Source organism: Sebastes fasciatus, chromosome 2, assembly GCF_043250625.1.
Source record: "Sebastes fasciatus isolate fSebFas1 chromosome 2, fSebFas1.pri, whole genome shotgun sequence".
NCBI classification, from domain to species: Eukaryota; Metazoa; Chordata; class Actinopteri; order Perciformes; family Sebastidae; genus Sebastes; species Sebastes fasciatus.
This window is the reverse complement of record NC_133796.1, coordinates 39,392,298-39,412,424: the sequence shown is the minus strand read 5'-3', so window position 1 is coordinate 39,412,424 and position 20,127 is coordinate 39,392,298. Positions and strand designations below refer to the sequence as shown.

The 20,127-nt window shown below is 42.6% G+C and overlaps 3 long non-coding RNA genes across 3 annotated transcripts in view; all 3 read right to left on the bottom strand.

The window, feature by feature from the left end:
• LOC141760630 (uncharacterized) overlaps window positions 1-11,968 on the bottom strand; it is a 55,015-nt gene extending 43,047 nt beyond the window's left edge. The window contains exon 1 of the long non-coding RNA XR_012592413.1: window positions 11,868-11,968. This is a non-coding gene — a long non-coding RNA (uncharacterized LOC141760630). The remainder of the gene's footprint in view (window positions 1-11,867) is intronic.
• Window positions 1-20,127, bottom strand: part of LOC141760622 (uncharacterized) — a 210,709-nt gene that overhangs the window by 153,267 nt on the left and 37,315 nt on the right. The gene's annotated exons all lie outside the window — the stretch shown is intronic.
• Window positions 16,661-17,503, bottom strand: LOC141760625 (uncharacterized). The gene is made up of 3 exons (XR_012592411.1): window positions 17,236-17,503; window positions 16,871-16,976; window positions 16,661-16,769 (listed from the first exon to the last, which is right to left on the bottom strand). It is a non-coding gene; the product is annotated as an uncharacterized LOC141760625 (long non-coding RNA).

Below are 20,127 nucleotides of genomic sequence, written 5' to 3'. Positions count from 1 at the left end.
TGGTGGAGAAGAGCCTCAGCAGCATATAACAATGGCAACAACAAAGACACAGCTAAAAGAGAAAGAAAATCACACCGGTGTAAAAAGGAAATGTAGAAATTCATTTGACTTCAAGTTTAGATTTTCCAGCTTTTTTCGGATGAACAAAAATGGGCTTGACTACGTGGCTTGCCCTAAACCAGGGGTCTGCAACCTGCAGCTTTTTAGCTCCTCTCCAGTGGCTCCCTGAGGATTTTTAAAAATGGAAATGAATAACTGTTCTTTGTTTACATTTTCATTTTTATGTATCATTGTTGTAGGTCTATGGTACGACGGTACGACAGAGTATTAGGGTCACATTGAGGGAAAGAACGTAAATCTAAGATTTCGAGAATAAAGTGATATTATGAGAATTAAGTCAGAAGTTTACGAGAAAAGAAAGTCGGAATATTATGAGAATAATGTCATAATATTATAAAGTAGTAATTTTACGTGCTATTTTCTTTTTTCTCGTTAAGTTATGACTTTATTCTCACAATATTACGACTTTTTTTCTCGTAAAGTTATGACTTTTTTCTCGTAATATTACGACTTTTTTTCTTTTTAAGTTATGACTTTATTCTGTAAATCTCAGATTGTTTTTCCCTCAATTTGCACTTTGGCCCTCACTGCATTAGACTTATATACTATATACTTAGACTTTAAACTGTGTTACCTTCATCACAATGCTCAAATGTTTTGCTGCTCCAGACAGATTTTAGTTTTTTTTAGTTTTTGCCTAAAATGGCTCTTTTGATAGTAAAGGTTGCCGACCCCTGCCCTAGTCCTACTTTGTTCATGAAGGATCTGAGTATCATACAGACAGTTTCTTATGTACAGTCTCTCTTTTTTTACCGCTAAAAAGAACAGAAAGTCAAGTAGAACTCTCTTTTTATGTCCAGGGGAGGAAGACACACACAACACTTTACACGACAAGACAACAAACACAAGACCTTCAACCAGGAGACCACTGTTGGTGTCTCGTTTGAAACAAAAGTAACGTTGAGTTATTTTGTCACATCAGTTGTTAGTCATGTGACTCATCGGTATTGTCAGCCCGGTGAGTCGCTAGTCAGTGAAGTCAACGTCAACCAAGAGCGTTTCCTAACCCTAACTAAGTGGTTGTGTTTCCTAAACCTAACTTCCGGTGAAGTTTATTTTGAAAGGGCACTATGCATGTAACAAGCGTATTTTGACACGCCGTCCCTGACACGTCCAAAAGTAAAGCAAGAGGAGTACCCCGTGAATTGGTCTCCGGTGCCGAGGAACACTGACCAAGCGACGGTATTTGCAACACATTCTCACTCCCAACTCGTAAAATACCATTAATCAGCATGAAGCCCTTTTTCAATCGTGTGAAAGTTAAATACAGTTATAGAGAAACGTATAGGCATAGTTTGCTTTGCTAGGTATAGTTGGGTAGTACCAGCTACAGTCAGTAACCATCCCTCAATCCGGTTGTTTAGCCTTCTGGCTTGCTGGCTAGCTGTGACTTGTGATAGCATAACATCCTATTTAATATTGGTAAAGCAGAGCTGTGTGAATCTTCTGGCTGTGAGCCACCACTATCACAGGTTATAGTTAATAACAAAACACTGAATTCCATTTGATATCTCCAGGTCTAGATGCAGAGGAAAATCTCATAATTCTTTAAAAATAAAAGTCAGAAAGCCCCAGCCCTGTCCTCAGTCAGGAGGTTAATAGAGGCTAGTTATCTTAGCTGAGATTTATGGGCTATTTTACCTTCCATGGAAACATGTAGGTAGACTTAATCTTTCATATGACCATTTCAGAACAAAAAGGGATAATGATGATCAGGCCCAAATGTTGCTGATCTCTCTCTCTCTGTGTGTGTGTGTGTGTGTCTGTGTGGTCTGGCTTTATTACCTCCGCCAAGGCCGAAGGCCTAGGAAGGAGGTTATGTTTTCACCAGCGTTGGTTTGTTTGTTTGTCTGTTAGCAGGATTACTCCAAAAGTCTGTGATGGATTTGAATGAAAATTTTTGGAGGGTTGGGGTGTGGCACAATGAACAATCCATTAGATTTTGGTGGCGATCCAGATCATGATCCGGATTCAGGAATGTTTTTAAGGATTCCGATCAGCCTGAGCATTAAAACCACAGGGTATAACACGTGTGTGCGGAAGCCGCTGGTCGTCCGCGGTGAGAAAGAAAACAATGTGGATGACCGGATGAGAGACAGCGTAGTGTAACGTTATACAGACATAACAAGGCTGCTGAATGAGAGAGGCATCCGCCAATATGCTACACGGAAACACACGGTGTTAATAACAAGCCGATCACCTCACGGTACCGCCAGCTGTGAGCTGTGATCTGTTTTTAACGTCACGCGTTGGCGGAGGTCTGCACTCTCTGAGTGCCATTCTAGTTATCTATGTTCTTTAAATTAATCTGCACTGTGGATATACAGTAGACTTTTCATGTGAAGTCATGCCCCTTCAAATTTTTGTGTGAAGCAGACGAGATTTAGCTTTTTCAAGAAAAGGAGCAGCGGTGTAGAAGCTAGAGTAGAAGTGAATGAATAAGTGTGTTATTTTCAATAACCATAACAGCACAAATAATTGATGAATACGTTTTAAAATAATCCCCACAAAGTCTTTGAATATATGTCAGACTGCAGAAGAATGAACATTGATGACATTCAGCCACTAGATGTCGCATTGTCTCGCCCCCATCCCATTGCAGTCATTCACTTCACAACAAATGGTTGCCAGTTTGTTGCACAACCTGCTTATTTTATGTTCGAGTGGAATGACTCAGACAGTCATGTCAAGTGATGAATCTTTATTGGTAGAGTAATGAAGTCATTTTTTGTAATATGTATATTACACCAGTTTTAGCTTCCCTTCATTGGCTACCTATCTATGTCAGATTTTCCTGCCCCCCCTTCAAAATAAAAGCCCCATAGAGTAACTATTTCTTAACAGGAAGCTCAGGATGAGGCTTGTTTTACAAAAGAAAAAGCACCCAACTCTCACTGTATGTTAACAGGAAACTAGGAATCAAATCAAATCAAATCAAATCAATTTATTTTTGTATAGCGTCAAATCACAACAGAAGTTATCTCAAGACGCTTTATATATAGAGCAGGTCTATGACCGTACACCATAGTTTAGAGACCCAACAGGATCCACCAAGCGCACTGTGGCCAGGAAAAACTCCCCGATTACTGGGAAGAAACCTGGAGCAGAACCGGGCGCAGGGCGGGCGGCCATCTGCCGAGACCGGCATGAACATTATGTTTAAAAATAAAAGTTCATTCTACCCAAATAATACTTTCTGTCTAATGACTTACAGTTTTAAAGGTTCATTCACCCAGATACTTTCTATGACTTATAGTTTTAAAGGTTTATACAATGATTTAAGCACTCTATTGGGAAGCTTAGGAATTTTCCTGGTGGGCCGGTTTTGTGAGGGCCGGTCTTTTTTCCTTTTTTTAAATAAAGATCTTTATTGAGTTTAAATGTATAACCCCGGCATGAGCCAGTCTGGCCCTCACAGCCACAGACCAACACATTCCATATACGCTTGTGTCCTTTCAAAATAAACTTCCCTTTTCACAGGAAGTTAGGTTTAGGCAACACAACCACTTAGATAGGGTTAGGAAACGGTCGTGGTTGACATTAATTTCACTGACTAGCAACTCACGTGACACAGGATTGACGATACCAATGAGTCATGTAACTAAAGACTGACGTTGCAAAATAAACCAAAATTACTTTTAGTTTCACACGGGACACAAATTGTGGTCTCCTGGTTGAAAGTCTTGTGTTTGAAATCTGACACACAATCAAACACGAGTTACTATTATACTATACTATACTATACTATACTATTATTATTATTTCTACTAGTGGAAGTTGGTAACCCTATTACCAGCGCCGTTGGCAGAGTTTAGAAATTAGTGAGGTCCAGAATTTGTATCTTTTAATGGATAATGTTAAGTGGGGGGCCTTGGGGTTAGCTTGGTAGTGTCAAACCCTTAATTTCCTGCATTCTGATGATTTTGTATGCATACATTTAAGGTGTAAATGTCTTTATTTATGTAAAGGAAAACACAAAATTCAGGCAGCAGGTGACAGTATATAAAAATATAATGGAATATAGTGCAGTAAGGCTCTTTTTCTATTGCTCTATTATCAAATATGTATTCTCCTGTAGATCAACTTTTCTCATTAAATATTGTTGCTGTTGAGTCAACACATGTAAACCTTTAAACCTTTGATGAATTACACTTGTCTTTTGTTTGGGGAAGTAACATCTTGAAATGTGCATGTGGCACTTATTCTTCATGTCAATAATAGCCTACATCAATTCATTTGAATCCATTTATAAACCCCTGGACTTTAATAGCTCATATATGTTTCAACAAAATTTCTGCTCATGTTCAAACATTCTGCACATTCAAAACATGTCCCACATGTCTGTGTTCTCTGAGAACTCGAGAATAAAGTTGTAATATTTTGAGGACAAAAGTTGTAATACATTCTGAGATTAACATTGCAGCTTAATGAGAATAAAGTCATAATATCTGCCTTATAGTCTGCTGTGCATTAACCTACTACTAATGTTATTACTCTGAATGTTATTGCTCTGCTGATAGTATCCCCTTCAGACCGTCTGACAGACATGAAACCCTGTTTGGGACTCTGGTCTCTGATTGAGACAAAGTTTAGGGAAGCGACTGCACGCTCCTCGGAGCGCTCCGCAGCTGATGAAATGATCATCATCGGTTGTAGAAATCAAAGACAACATCAGATAGTATTAAAGGATTGCAGAGAACAGAGCATCAGTACTTTTCAATAATATAATACTGTGCATATATCACAAAGTAGTACACTGGTGCAGGTTAACTGAAGTGAACTGGCAACGATTACTTTCATCAACCATGGCTCAGTGATATTGGCGGTAACACTGTGACGTATTTGAAAAGAAGCAACAGATTTTTCCGTCACATGCATTTGGCACATTATGTCAAAGGATTCCCTTTATGAGGATACAGGGCAGAGAGACAAACAGCAGGGCTTGTCTTTGTCTCCTGTGTATTCATTGTGGTATAAATTGATTGTCATGCAGAAAAGAGGAAATGAGAGTGACCAGACAAATGCTGAAAGAGCTGGAGAAGATGGATGAAAAATAACAATCTGTAATGTTTTTCTCCCCTTTCTCTTTTCTTACACGCTTTCTCTTTCTCGCTACTCTCTCTCTCTCTCGTTCTCGCACTGTCACTCTTTGTCTCTCTTTCACTCGCTCTCCCTCTGTAACCAGATAGGTCTGTCTTATACTCCTACAGCTCTTTGATTGTTAGCTGCAGGTTTCAGATGCCTGCAGAGTGGCTGCACCTTCCAACAGGCAAATGATTGTGGAAGGATGAAACTCTAGAGGCCATCAATGGCTGTGATCACACACACACACACACACACACACACACACACACACACACACACACACACACACACACACACACACACACACACACAATCAGTACCATAGAAACAGAATAGGAGTAGAACGGACACTGAACAGTTTTTCGTGGTAACTTTTCAAAAGAAATTGGCGACTGTTAAGTAGTTGTTATGTTGACAACACACGGCTGTAAAACATGGTCGCAGATCGCTCTGAACAGAGCGGACGCAGCTCTGAAGAAGGATGGCCGGCTAGTTTGCAAGGTTAGCTTGCCCTTCGGGGGCAGGGAGTGAGACAGCGGGACCCAGCGGCTCAGCTACTTTTCTGTAACCAAGCAAGCTAGCTTGCTAATTCCACGATACTTTAAAGGTCCCATATCGTGCTCATTTTCAGGTTCATGCTTGTATTTTGTGCTTCTACTAGAATGCCTGAATATACCTGTATTTACCCTCTGTCTGAAACATTCCGTTTTAGTGCATTTCAACAGAATTGCGTTTCTAGGCAATGGTGTGGGTCCATGTTTACTTCCTATCAGCTGATGTCATTAACATCCACTGCAACAGGAAATAAACTGGGATACATTTAGAATGTTTATGTTCAAAACCGTGTAATGGTCTAAATATTGTATATTTGTGACATCACAAATGGACAGAAATCCTAACGGCTTGTTTCAAACGCACAATTTCTGAATACGGGCTGTGTGTATTTCTCCATATATTGAGTGTTTTGATAGTTTAACAGTATTTTTATAGCACCTGCTTTATAATATAAAAGACCTGAAAATCTCACGTTTTACAATATGGGACCTTTAATGCTACACTGATTACAGACAATGAGCCGAACAAAGTTCCCACTAATCTGGTGATAGCAATGTGCTTTCCTACGCTGTGACAAGTGTGGCTGAAGCATTCAGTTGTTGTATTTTACTCATTTACTCTGGCTCTCTATGCTTCGTAACGTACATCATACTACTCCACTGCTAAACCTCACTTCAGTGAGTCTGCGACTTGCCATAAGTCAGTTTAGTTTATACGGAAGTTAGCCCTTTACAACGGTCGCAATCGAGTGCTGCAGGAATGAGTCCTAAAACCCGGAAATGAGTTCGCATTTTTGCATTTCCGGTTACCCCATCTTGAAGTCAACGGGTTTGAATTGTTCTCTATTTAGATGGTTGCATTCATTTTGACAGGCTGTTGTGTTACGAGGACTATCTTCCATTCAAACACATTACGTTTTTTATCGAGCTTTACATCGTCTTTCATTAAAAATTATATTCAGGACTACGCTCAAAACGTTAAGGATTAAGCCTCGACAAAATTACCTTGCGAGACCGATGCCCGTAACCATAGTAACTCACTCCTGCATGTGTATGCGCGAACAGGGAGAGAGGGGAGGGAGAGACGCCGGAGGAGCTGCTCAGTTAACTCTGGACAGGAAGTCGCTAAATGGGTCTGAAAAGTCGCTAAGTCCAACGAAAAAGTCTCCAAGTTGGCACTACTGTTTGTGTATGTGCGTGTCCCGCAATAAAAAAAAAGATAATTCCAACACATTCTCATCCCAGTGTGTCAACTTGTGACATACTCACCATTTACATACTCACCGCCCATTGTTCTGACAGCCTATTGCTCTGAAAATACACATCCTCCATGCAACAAACAGAAGCACATGGCTAATTATTATGCAGAATGGCATCATCCCTTCCCGTCTCATTGCCTTGTATAATTGGTTGGGTTGTTTAGGTTTAGACATGAGGAGTGAGATTAGTTAGGTTTCGTGTAAGAATATCAGGGTAAGCCAACCAGAGGCAGAGCGGGGTGGATCATACCTTCGCCATGGTAGGAAAAAAATATCACGACTGGGAAGGACAGATGACATTTTGCATAATAATTAGCCATGTGCTTCTGTTCGGGATAACGGGCTGAAGGAACTTTTTTCAGACTATTAGGGTTTCGGAATAATTGTCCGTCGGAACGATGGCACGGCACCTTTGTCAAACCCCTTGGCGTCACCTTATGTTTGCAGTAAACATGTGCTTCCATCCATTATCTGTAACCGCTTATCCTATTTAGGTTCGTGGGGGGGCTGGAGCCGATCCCAGCTGACATTGGGTGATGGCGGGGTACACCCTGGACAGGTCTCCAGACTATCACAGGGCTTACACATAGAGACAGACAACCATTCACACTCACATTCACATCTACGAGTCAACAATGAACCTAACCTGTATGTCTTTGGACTGTGGGAGGAAATCTGAGCACCCGAAGCAAACCGACGCTAACATGGGGAGAACCCAGAACCCTGTTGCTGTGAGGCGACAGTACTAACCACTGCACCACCATGCCGCCCAAAACGTGATTAATGTTGTGAATTCAACAAAAAGCAAAAGGCAACAAAACCACTTAGACAGGTTTAGGTAAAAAAAACATCATGGTTGGGCTCAAAATTTCTACGTTTGTACAGTGAAAATGAAACTCAATGTTCAAACCGTACGTATGTACAAACACGGGGCACAAACTAACAGCTGATTGTAAAGTGAAAGTGAAACTTAATGCATGGGACATAAACCGCGGACTCCAGGAAAGCCTTGCGTTTGTTGGACCCATCCACCTCTCCTCTCCTCTCCACTCTTTAAACTACGTAACCACATTCCCGGTGCACTTTCTTAGAGCATTTTAAAATAGTATAACGAGTTTTATGTATGTTTGATGCTCCCTTCTCAGATTGTTAGTTTTAGATATTAATAGTTTTTGGAATCCTGAAGATGGAAAACTCTCAAGTAAGAGCAGACATTTCTTCTTTCTTGTATCGTTTGTTCACAAAAAATGTTATTAATCATGCAAGTTATTTATATAGCAAACATTTGCTGCTTCCAGCCTGAATATTTTTGGGTTTTGAATAGTTTGTCTGACAAAACACACAATTTGAAGAGTTTTGCTACTTTCGGATATTTTATAGACTACTAAATGATTAATTGAAGAATAGCTGAGAGATTAATCAATAATGGAAATAATAATTGCTTTAATCATGTTGTCTGCAGTATATTAGTTGCATTATTTTCTTACTTTCTTGCTCAGACCCGTGCACTCACAGTTGATGCTAACACATAGAAATGCTCACATACAACCCGCGTCTCTCTTTTCCTCGGTATGTACCAAACAGTGGGAGCGTGTGATGAATGGGTGGATGCTCCCGCCAGCTGACGGTGATGAAGCAGCTGCTATAAGGACCTCATTTAAACTGAATGTTGTCTTATTTGCCTTGGACTGTTGAGGACAAACCCTGGCTGCTCCACAGGGGGCGCTGCATGAAAAAGCTTCTGTGAGTGGAAGATGGATGAGCTGGTTTTACCCAAATTCTTCACTTGAGAGAGATTCATGCCTCCATTTGAGGGGAGTGTAAATGAATTAGATGCAGCATAGATTGCGCCGCACTTTGGAGAGCAACAGGACTGAATGACATGAGGAATATAGTCAGGGAGTGTTTTCCACCAGGTTCACTTGAGAGGTCGGAGTGAGGCTGCTATCACTCAGTGAGCTAGTTCTCCAGATGACAGACGTCTGTCTTGAAGGCCCTCGAGGGAGCGACGTGTTTGCTGTTGTCTTTCAGCTGACATGCTGCAGCTATGTTAATGCCTCTGTGCCGTCTCTCTCCGAGCAGTTTGCCAGATTCTTTTTCTCCGGATGTGAGTTTTTATTTTCGCAGCGAGCATGCATTGTTACTCTTGTCAAGTTTGGGGGCTACTTGATATGCTCGGGCTAAAGTGAGTTTGTGAGAACGATTGTCTGTGGCATGCAAGAGTTTGCCGTGAGTCAAGTTTGATCACCTGCAGCCTGAGTAGATAAAGTGCTGGTAACAGCACACAGTAGCCGCTGCTTTACAGAACAACGCAACCATTTAAAGCCAACTCCCTGATATGTGATGTTGGCTAAACTAGCTAGCATTAGCTAAACGTGAAGTACTACTTCTACTCCGCTACATCTCACAGACAAATGTTGTAGCTACTTTTTACTTCACTCCATTTATCTGACAGCTTTACTCGTTACTTTTCAGATTAACAAGTAATATATATATATATATATATAAACTGGGGAAAAAAAGTTCGGAAACTGAGAATACACTGTTTACCATTGGCAGAGCATTTTGGCAAATTGTTCTTGGGCGCTACCCACATAATCAGTTGTGCTGCTCATCCCACAAATGCATGATCCTTACAAGTTGGACATCATTGTGAAGGTAAATAAACAGGCTTTCCAACGATGTAAAATACAATGACCATTAGCATTGTAACAACAGAGAAATAATCCACCAAACACAAGTTTCCAAACTTTTTTTCCCCAGTTTATATACTATATACACCCATCAGCCATAACATTAAGACCACTGACAGGTGAAGTGAATAACATTGATTATCTCGTTACAATGGCACCTGGCAGTGGGAGGGTTATATTAGACAGCAAGTGAACATTTTGAACTTTGAACTTTGTGTTGGAAGCAGAAAAAATGGGCCAGTTTAAGGATGTGAGAGATTTTGACGAGGTATATATATATATACTGTATATATATATATATATATATATATATATATATAAATAGATTTAAATGAGCTCCACATTTACCAGCTGCAACATTTAATAATTATTACAAATTATAATCCTGTAGGACCTGCCGATGACTCAGCAGGTATTGAAATAACATGAATGAACACATTGACTTGCTAGCCTAACTTGCTTCCACTTTCTGAGTGGAATACAAACTGAACAGCCAAAGAGCATAATAGTGAATGCCGTACGAGCCAACGTTTGTTGGCTAGACAGTATGAAGTTCTGTGGTCGGTGGTGCACCGCTGAAGATGACGGCACATCCTCTAGCATGCTGTCACTCAACTGTTGCCATGGGAAACGGCCACTCAGAGGCCCAAGGACACAAATATCTCCAAAAATAGTTTTAATCTCTTTTGAAAAATATAACACTAATTTAAGTTCAAGTTGAAATTAAACGAAGATATGAGAAGGGCGTCAGGTGTCATTGCAGATTTAACTAGCTGTTTGATTCTGTAGCTATGATGGCTGACTGACGATAATCCGACACCATATCCACCTTGATGCTACAGCTTTGCGACACTGAAAGACTACTAGCCTAACTTTGTGATTGCTGGGATGGAGGGGCGGTTGATGGGGGGTGGTGGTGGGTGAGGGTAAGGGGAAAACAGGTTGAGGAGGCGGTACGTAAGTGAGTTTTGAGGCCAGCGATGGTGAGGTTGAGGGGGATTCAAAAGGAGCTGGGCGGAGAGGGAGGAACAATGACTGTGCAGAGAGGAAGGAGGCGGCGTGGGAGAAAACTTGTGATCTGAATTCAGCGAGAGCTAATCGCATGGAGGGTTGGAGCAGTACGGGGTTTTGGTGCTTTTTGAATTGGACCATATCCATATACTCCCTGTTTCCTTCATAAAATCATCTGCTTCCTGCAGGTCTGTGACTCAGTGGTCAGGCACTCACAAGATCACATGATTTATCTGCATGTTGTTAGCAGAAATATGAATGTTACCTATGAGACATAGAAATGTAATCATTTTCATTTGTTGCATTGGCTTTGCTATAATGTTAAGAAAAGGTCACTCGTGCTTCCTTCACCTTTAACTCTGGAGCTAACATGTTCCTCACAACTAAGCCAGGAGTTGGGGAGTTGTTTGTCATTCAATGAAGTTGTGCTTTCTAAGCTAGGGGGGCCATTGTTGTGTATAATGACACTTGACATTAGTTGACAAAGCAAAGTAGTCAGGTTAGATAGCAGGATGTCAAATTAGGGACCAGAAAGCAAAACATAAGAAGAGTGGTGAAGCGACGTGGATCCCTCTGCAAATGTCTCATTTTGTGAGATGTGTTAGCAGCAAAATAGTGTAGCACCAACAAATACAGCTGAAAATGCAGGTCCTGTTCCAACGGACGGGCCCAGTGGAATGTAGACATAATCCAAAGTAAAGTAAAGTAATAACTTCAGACCAGTGGAGGCTGGTCCATAGAAGCACAGGAAGTTGCTCCTCTATTTTTTGAGAGGCAAGAGGGAGATCAAAATATTAAAAAGAGTAATTGGTTGAAATAAACCATTACCAAATCTCAGTATCATTTATTATTCTCTTAGGGCGGGACCTCTCCTACCATGCTCGTCTATGATTGGCCAAAATACGTAAAATGGCATTCCAAGGGAGGATGACCTCCCTTAGCTTCTGACCAATCAACAACCAGCAGAATACAAGATTGACATTGCGTTGGTCCAATAATGATGTCCAAATGTCATCTTTAATCTCTGTTTGCACGTGAGTTGTGTTGTGGAATATGCAGTGACTTGCAGGGTTCCGTGAATGAATAAAGTACTAGTAATTGTGGATTATTATTATTATTTTACAAATGAGCACACACTTCTTAACCTTTTTCTGTCTAAAATAAATATAAATGACATTGATAATGAAATGAAATGGCCATCATGAAAGGCAAACTCTATGTAGAAAGAAAGGGCTGACAGCAGCAGCAGCAGCAGCAGCAGCAGCAGAAGAAACGCTGCCGGTGTGGACGCCCCACGCTGCTGATGTGCCCAGTCTGGCTCAGGCATAATTCTTAGAGATACTGGGCTGCATGAATACCACCAAAATTCCTCATACATCGATGACAACATAGGTTGAGCAAGAGCTACAAAGTTCAGTCTTTACCTTGGGAATAGTATTTTGACAAAATAATCTCAACACAAGGTCCACTTATGAGCTTTTTCAAAGTTTTCAACTGTACCAACTTCAACTTCATACAACTAATTACACTACAACAAAAAAAAAAAAATTCCACGTTTAGGCAACTGAAACTACTTGGTTAAGATCATCTTCATGGTTACAAGAGGCCAACTTTGACTGAACATATACACTGTATAAGACAGAACACAAAGACAAGATGGACAAAAACTGTAGCCTTGGCAGGCCAAGGCAGGCTAACCCAGGCACACACCCTGACTGCTACTGAACATAATCGACCAATGCCGACCGAATGGCGTTCAGTCGTTCTGAACGAGAGTAGTATCTCAAAATGTCCAATCTGGTGAGATGAAGTTTGCTTAAACCAAATTCCAGTCGAGGTCACGGGACAAAAAAATCACCAGCAGCAACTGTTCACATTTGGTTCAGGCCAAGAGAAGAGGTTGCAGGTGTGATCACTGTTGGAAAGGCAGATGGTTTAAAACCACTGCTTTTGTTCTGACTGAGTGTGTGAGAGCTTTTCCCTCCATACACACTGAGGTGAAGGACTTGACAATGTGTGTGTTTTGGGTGAGTATGGTTCAAGATGAATCATGATCACAGAGATTTGTTAGTAGACAGAAGCCACAGTCATGTTAACAAGGTCTACACGTACCGTGCAGCATGGTGGGCTCTCTAATGAAAAGCAGACCAGTGTGTGTGTGTGTGTGTGTGTGTGTCTGTGTGTGCTCGGTGAGCTGCATACCTCAGTGAGAAGGTGTGACACTGTAATGCCTATTATTCCCCAATAAACACAAGGCACTTCCTGTTTACAGACTTTATACCGACAGGAAACTTTGAGGAGGTCACACTGATTATTTGAACGTTTTAGACTGGCAATAGCACTGTCATGATAGTTATTTTTACCTATTGTATGTCCTCTGGGTGGGGTTTCTTATATAAGGCATTATAGGTTTCTACCACACCCTCAGATGAATTTGACATTTCTTTCATGTGAATTTTATTTTATTGTCGTTTTATATGTGTGAAACAAATAAACATAAAACATTACAGTCCAACACCCCTTAACCTGATCTGCATTTGACACATTTGGATGACAGTCGCTTTGACCTGTTTGATAAGACACCTAAAGCTATTAAGCTTACGGCTGTTTAAGTGTTCCTGCTTTAAAGCAGCAGTAGGCAGTATATTTTTGGCATCAGTGGGCAAAAATTCCATAATAACCTTCCAGCATATTGCAATTCAAGTGTTCTGAGAGAAAACTAGACTTCTGCTCCTCCTCATGGCTCTGTTTACAGGCTTTAGAAAATCTAGCCTGTGACAGGAGACTTTGACCGATCACAGGTCATTTCATTGAGAGAACGTTCCTATTGGCTGTGCTCCGGTCATGTGACCGGAATTTGGCGTTCCTTCAACAGATTTAACAATGGCGGCCGTGTCTAAAACTTTCTCATTTTACAGCTAAACCGTGCACTACAAGATGATTCTGAAAACATTTGAGGAGAGAAATAGGCATTAACGTAACAGAATATTGATTCATATTTGATCAGTGCTGCCTAGTTTGACCGTTTGGTCGGAGTTCGTGAGTGATTGACAGCCGGCTCTCATAGACAGCAGATGGACAGCAGACCTCAGATCAGCTCTTACTGCTTATTTCCTTCGGTCTGTGAAATCTTGCAGATGCCGTTAGGAGCACCGGAGGACAAAGAGGAACATGATTTTTTTCAGGTTACCTGTTTCATGTGCTACTGTCACGATATATCGACCGTTTTATAAAAATAACTTTTTTTTAATCATATTTGACTATCGATTCGGCCGATAGTCGAACCTCAGATCGAAGAGGAACAATGCGGATTCCGTCCTGGCCGTGGAACAACGGACCAGCTTTTCACTCTCGCAAGGATCCTGGAGGGGGCCTGGGAGTATGCCCATCCAGTCTACATGTGTTTTGTGGACTTGGAGAAGGCATATGACCGGGTCCCCCGGGAGATACTGTGGGGGGTGCTGCGGGAGTATGGGGTGAGGGGGGCACTTCTCAGGGCCATCCAATCCCTGTACGCCCAAAGCGAGAGCTGTGTTCGGATCCTCGGCAATAAGTCGGACTCGTTTCCGGTGGGGGTTGGCCTCCGCCAGGGCTGCGCTTTGTCACCAATCCTGTTCGTGATATTCATGGACAGGATATCGAGGCGTAGTCGGGTGGAGGAGGGTTTGCAGATCGGTGTGCTGAGGATCTCATCGCTGCTTTTTGCAGATGATGTGGTCCTGTTGGCATCATCGGTCTGCGACCTCCAGCACTCACTGGATCGGTTCGCAGCCGAGTGTGACGCAGTCGGGATGAGAATCAGCACCTCTAAATCTGAGGCCATGGTTCTCAGCAGGAAACCGGTGGTTTGCCTACTCCGGGTAGGGAATGAGTCCTTACCCCAAGTGAAGGAGTTTAAGTATCTCGGGGTCTTGTTCGCGAGTGAGGGGACGATGGAACGTGAGATTGGTCGGAGAATCGGAGCAGCAGGGGCGGTATTGCATTCGCTTTACCGCACCGTTGTGACGAAAAGAGAGCTGAGCCGGAAGGCAAAGCTCTCGATCTACCGTTCAATCTTCGTTCCTACTCTCACCTATGGTCATGAGGGTTGGGTCATGACCGAAAGAACGAGGTCGCGGGTGCAAGCGGCCGAAATGGGTTTCCTCAGGAGGGTGGCTGGCGTCTCCCTTAGAGATAGGGTAAGAAGCTCAGTCATCCGTGAGGGACTCGGAGTAGAGTCCTTGCTCCTTTGCGTCGAAAGGAGCCAGTTGAGGTGGTTCGGGCATCTAGCACGGATGCCTCCTGGGCGCCTCCCTTGGGAGGTGTTCCAGGCACGACCAGCTGGGAGGAGACCACGGGGAAGACCCAGGACTAGATGGAGAGATTATATCTCTACTCTGGCCTGGGAACGCCTCGGGATCCCCCAGTCAGAGCTGGTTAATGTGGCCCGGGAAAGGGAAGTTTGGGGTCCCCTGCTGGAGCTGTTGCCCCCGCGACCCGATCCCGGATAAGCGGTTGAAGATGGATGGATGGATATTTGCTCCAATCTCGTCTACTTCAGCTTTAAACAAGTCTGAGCCTAGAGCATGATTTTAAAATGTAGTACTGTAGTGACACTCCACACATCTTTTGGAAACAAATTTTGTTACGTTTCTACAAAAAAATAACACAGTCTTTGTCTTACACGTGAAAAGTTTAATTTGGAATCTACAAAACACACTTTCTCAATCCCATGCACTCAGGGATTTTGCTGCTACAGTTGTACTTGGTATGGCCAGTAGCTTATTGTGGCTACTGACACATAGATGTTACCAGATGTTTGCAAGCTTTATTGTTGACTTTAAGAGTCTTTTCTATGTGTACTACTGTTGCATTACATTTTTTGCTATAGTCACTGATTAACATTTCAATGGTTTTATCACAAAAGTAAAACAGGAAATGAACATCAAACTGTGAGGAAGTTTTTTTTGTCACGGTTGCCACATTCAGAATCACAAGTAATGTGACGTCCACTGGGCCAAGATACAAAATAACATTTGAAAAGTTTCAAAAGATGTATGAGTAAATTATTTTCATGTCAGTCATGTATTCAGCTAGACCAGGGGTCAGCAACCTGCGGCTCAGGAGCCACATGCGGCTCTTTAGCCCCTCTCCAGTGGCTCCCTGTGGAAATGAATAACTGTTTTTTGTTTACATTTTAATTTTTAGTTATCATTGTTGTAGGTCTATGGAACGACGGTACGACGGAGTATTAGGGCCACATTGAGGGAAAAAAATAAATCTGAGATTTCGAGAATAAAGTCATATTACGAGAATAAAGTTATAGGTTTATGAGAACAAAAACGTCGTAATATTATGAAAATAAAGTCATACTATTATAAAGTAGTAATTTTACGTGCTATTTTCTTTTTTTCTCGTAAAGTTCTGACTTTATTCTCACAATATTACGAATTTTTTTCTCGTTAAGTTATGACTTTATTCTCGTAATATTACGACTTTTTTCCGTTAAGATATGACTTTATTCTCGTAATATTAAGATTTTTTTTTCTCGTTAAGTTATGACTTTATTCTCGTAATGTCACAATTTGTTTCTCGTAAAGTTATGACTTTATTCTGGTAATCTCAGATTTTTTTCCCTCAATGTGGCCCTAATACTCTGTAGTACATTTGCACTCGGGCCCTCACTGCATTAGACTTATATACTATATACTTAGACTATAAACTGTTACCTTCATCACAATGTTCAAATGTTTTGTGGCTCGAGACAGATTTTTTTCCCCTTGTTTTTGCCTAAAATGGCTCTTTTGATAGTAAAGGTTGCTGAGCCCTGAGCTAGAAGAAGGGCTCGAGTGGGCATACTCAATGGCAGGGTTTCTGAAACGTAAGTATTTTATTACAAGAGTTTTTGATATTGCAGGCTGGCGGTGGCGGTGGCGGTGGCGGTGGCGGTGGCGGCGGCGGTGGTGGCGGTGAGGGGAAAGCGAGGTTCAGGAATGGGGGGCTGGCAGGCGGGCAGCCAGAGATCTGACTGGTGGGCTGGATGAGATGTAGCAGCAGGTAGGTTTATCCTGGAAGGTCTCCAGAAGCAGTTAGTTGAGGCAAGCAAGCGGCAAACAGATAAACAGGAAACAAACTGGCAAGAGCTGGAAGCCTGGCACATTTTACAAACCATGAATGACAATGATCCGGCGGAGGCTGGCTGGTGGAGCTGGGTTTATGAAGTGAAGAGGAGCTTGCTTGACTAGTGGGCAGGCGTGCTGATTGCAGGTGACTGGCTGGCAGGAGGGTTGATTGCAGATTATGACCAGGTGAGTCGTGAGAAGGAGAGAGAGGACAAGAGGGAGGGAGGGAAACGAGCAAACAGACAAAACCAAAACACACCAAGCATGCGTCACCCAAGACAAACTAAAAGGTGTAAACCCGGTGAGAAGAGGCTAAATAGTGGAGCTAAAGCTGTTCAGTGATTTCTCCTGTTTACTGGCAGGAACAGGAGGAAGGGAAGTACATGAATCCCCCCCACCCAGGTAACCTTACCTGTCCCTGAGGAGGGAGCTCTCCTTGTCCCTTGCACCACACACTAGCTTCTCCATTAGCTGCAGCAATAGTCCTCCAGCACCGCTCCTCCAGCTGAGAAACACTGGTTTTATGTGTCAATGCAGCACACCACCTACCCCCCCCTGTTCGGTATGTCATTCATACTCTCTCCATCTCTCTTTCCCTCTCTCTCTTTGGCCCCAGCTCGCTCGCTCTGTACAGGTATCTGAAAAAAAGGGGGGAGTAAAGGAGTAAAGCAGGCGTAGGGTGGGACATGAATGGTTGACATGGTTGGGACCAGAACAATAAGTGGAGTCAGGAAATCAAAGGGTCTAAATACAGGGAACCAGGTCAAAGGCATTGCCATGCTACTGTGTGTGTGTGTGTGTGTGTGTGTGTGTCCAGGCCAATCATTGCTTTCACAGAGAAGCTATGTGCACCAGATCTTCCTGACTACTTCCTCTGGGTGATTAGACTGACCAGACACAGCCTAAACTGCCCTGTGTGTATGTGATTAGGGGGGGGGAGAGACTATTTAAGGCCTGAGGCAATTCACAGTGGCAAGCCCGGCTAACATCGGTTTCAAAGTGCAACGTGTGCATTTGTGTGTGGGGTTCCCTCCAGTCCTTTTCTCTTCCTTTGCCCTCTGTGAAACTCTTAGAAGCTCTACTCTTCCATTGGGCCACACAGCGGAAAATCAACAACCGCGGGCACGCGGACACACTCACACTCACATCTAAGTCTTAACTGGTACCCTGCGCTTTTGTTCGCGTGTTGCACCATCATTAGAATTCAACCCCGTTATTTTATTTTACATATAGTGCGTGTATATGTAAAGAGTCCAATCCACAGACTGTTTAGCCCAGAAGAAGTGGACGTAGTCCCTAGCATCACCCATGAGTTGGTGGACTGCCATTGTGAAGCCTCGAGTTCAGCATTTTGGCAATCGCCATTGTGGTTTTTGCGCCGGTCGTTGATCCCAACTTCCGTAGTGGCCAAATGGCGGTACTGCAACTTCTGTGTCAGTCACGTGATGCATTGGGCCCAAAAAGACTTTTCCCCATTGACTTACATTGGGAAAGAGACGTCTGTAACTCAAAGGATCATTTTTTTTAGGTGAATCAACTCCCCAGTACGAACACTCTAATAGTCCTTATTTAAAAAATTAAGTTTTTAAAGTTGTAAAACACACTAATAGCCGAATCCAGAGTTATTTCCCTTCCTCTGGGAGTGAGACCCAGACCGAGGCTGGAGCGCAAGCCATGACGACGGTGTGACGTTGGGACCCCGTGAACCGAGTCATGTGACCGAGCTGACGCTACTGCGCATGTTCCATATGCCCAAGATCCGGGTACTTTTCTAGACGGAAGTTGAGCCATTTAGGCTTCATGCGCCACTGAGCAACTTTCATAGGAATGAACGGGGCCCCGCCTCCGACGCTGTATCCAGTTCTCTTTATACATCCCTGGTTTTTGGCTGTCGCCATCTTGGTTATTTGCAACCAGAAGTGACAAGAGAGGGTGGAGCTAAGAACAACCGACCGCTGAATAAGACATTTTTTAGGTGACCAAAATGTTACAATTAACCTTCATGAACTGAAAACACACTGTGAAAGGGTTAAAGTTCTATGATGAAAACACAGACAGCTCCCAGACTGGACAACGCCGTGGTAGCGACCTGTCAATCACAAGGTAGCCCTGCCCTAAAGCATCCCCTGATTTATGGTCTATCTGACCAAAAACTAAAAATGGTGGAAACTGTAAGAGAAAAAGAGCCACGTTGACAGAGGAGGCAAATAGGGTTGCCAAATGTCCCGTATTAGGCAGAATGTCCCAAATATTGGGCTAAATTGGTTTGTCCCATATGGGACCTCCCTTGTACCGTAGTGACTGCTATTCTACTCTGATCAGCAGACGACAGTCTTACAGATCCTAGATCTGATACAACAGCAGGCCAAAGGGCCTTTTGTTATCGAGCCCATTTCCTCTGGAATAACCTCCCTATGGACATCAGACAGTCTGAATCTGAGTCTTTAAATCCAAACTCAAAACCCATCTTTTTGCCCTAACTTTCAATTAGTTAGACAGTTATTTATTTATTTCTATTATTGGGCTGGCAGGTCGGTCTCAGTCTCAATGTAATAATTTCAGCCTAGTAGTCCTGCCGACCTGAATATTATTAATTTTTATCCAGGAGACCGCTGTTCATGTCCCGTGCGTTGGGTTTCACTTTCACTTTACAATTCGCTCATGTCCCCCGTTCACAACCTCAAGTCACATTTGCACTGTAAAAACATAGTAATTTTAAGCCCAACCATGTAGTGTTTTCTTAACGAAGTTGGGAAGAACAAAGGCTGAGATGATTACAATGAATGTTTTAGGACCAAAAACTGTGCGGGGTATTTTGGATGATCCGTCCACGACTGAAGGTGTCAGTCGATGCCTCAAACAAGGGAAATAGAAAAACGTTTCCAGTGTGTGTGAGATATTTCTCTGTCTGACGGAGTGCAGTGCTACTTGACTTTTATGAAGACAGTGATAGAACTGCAAATGGCATACATCAAGCTCTGATGAACTGGATATTAGACACATCACAACATATGCAGCAGATAATGCCAATGTCAACTTCGGAAAACACCACTCTATTATTGACGAGTGCCAACAATCGCATTCTGAAAGCTAATTGTCCAGCTCACATGGCTTATAACACCTGCAAGCACGCCTGCGATCAGCTGTCTCTAGATATTGAGTCACTCATTATTAAGATCTACAGCCACTTCATAGCCAATTTATCGACATGTTCAGGACTGTCTTGTGTCTAATGATCATTAAATCGTTGATTCTAGAAACCGATGCAGATCAGAGCTGATCAAAAAATGAACTTCAGATATCT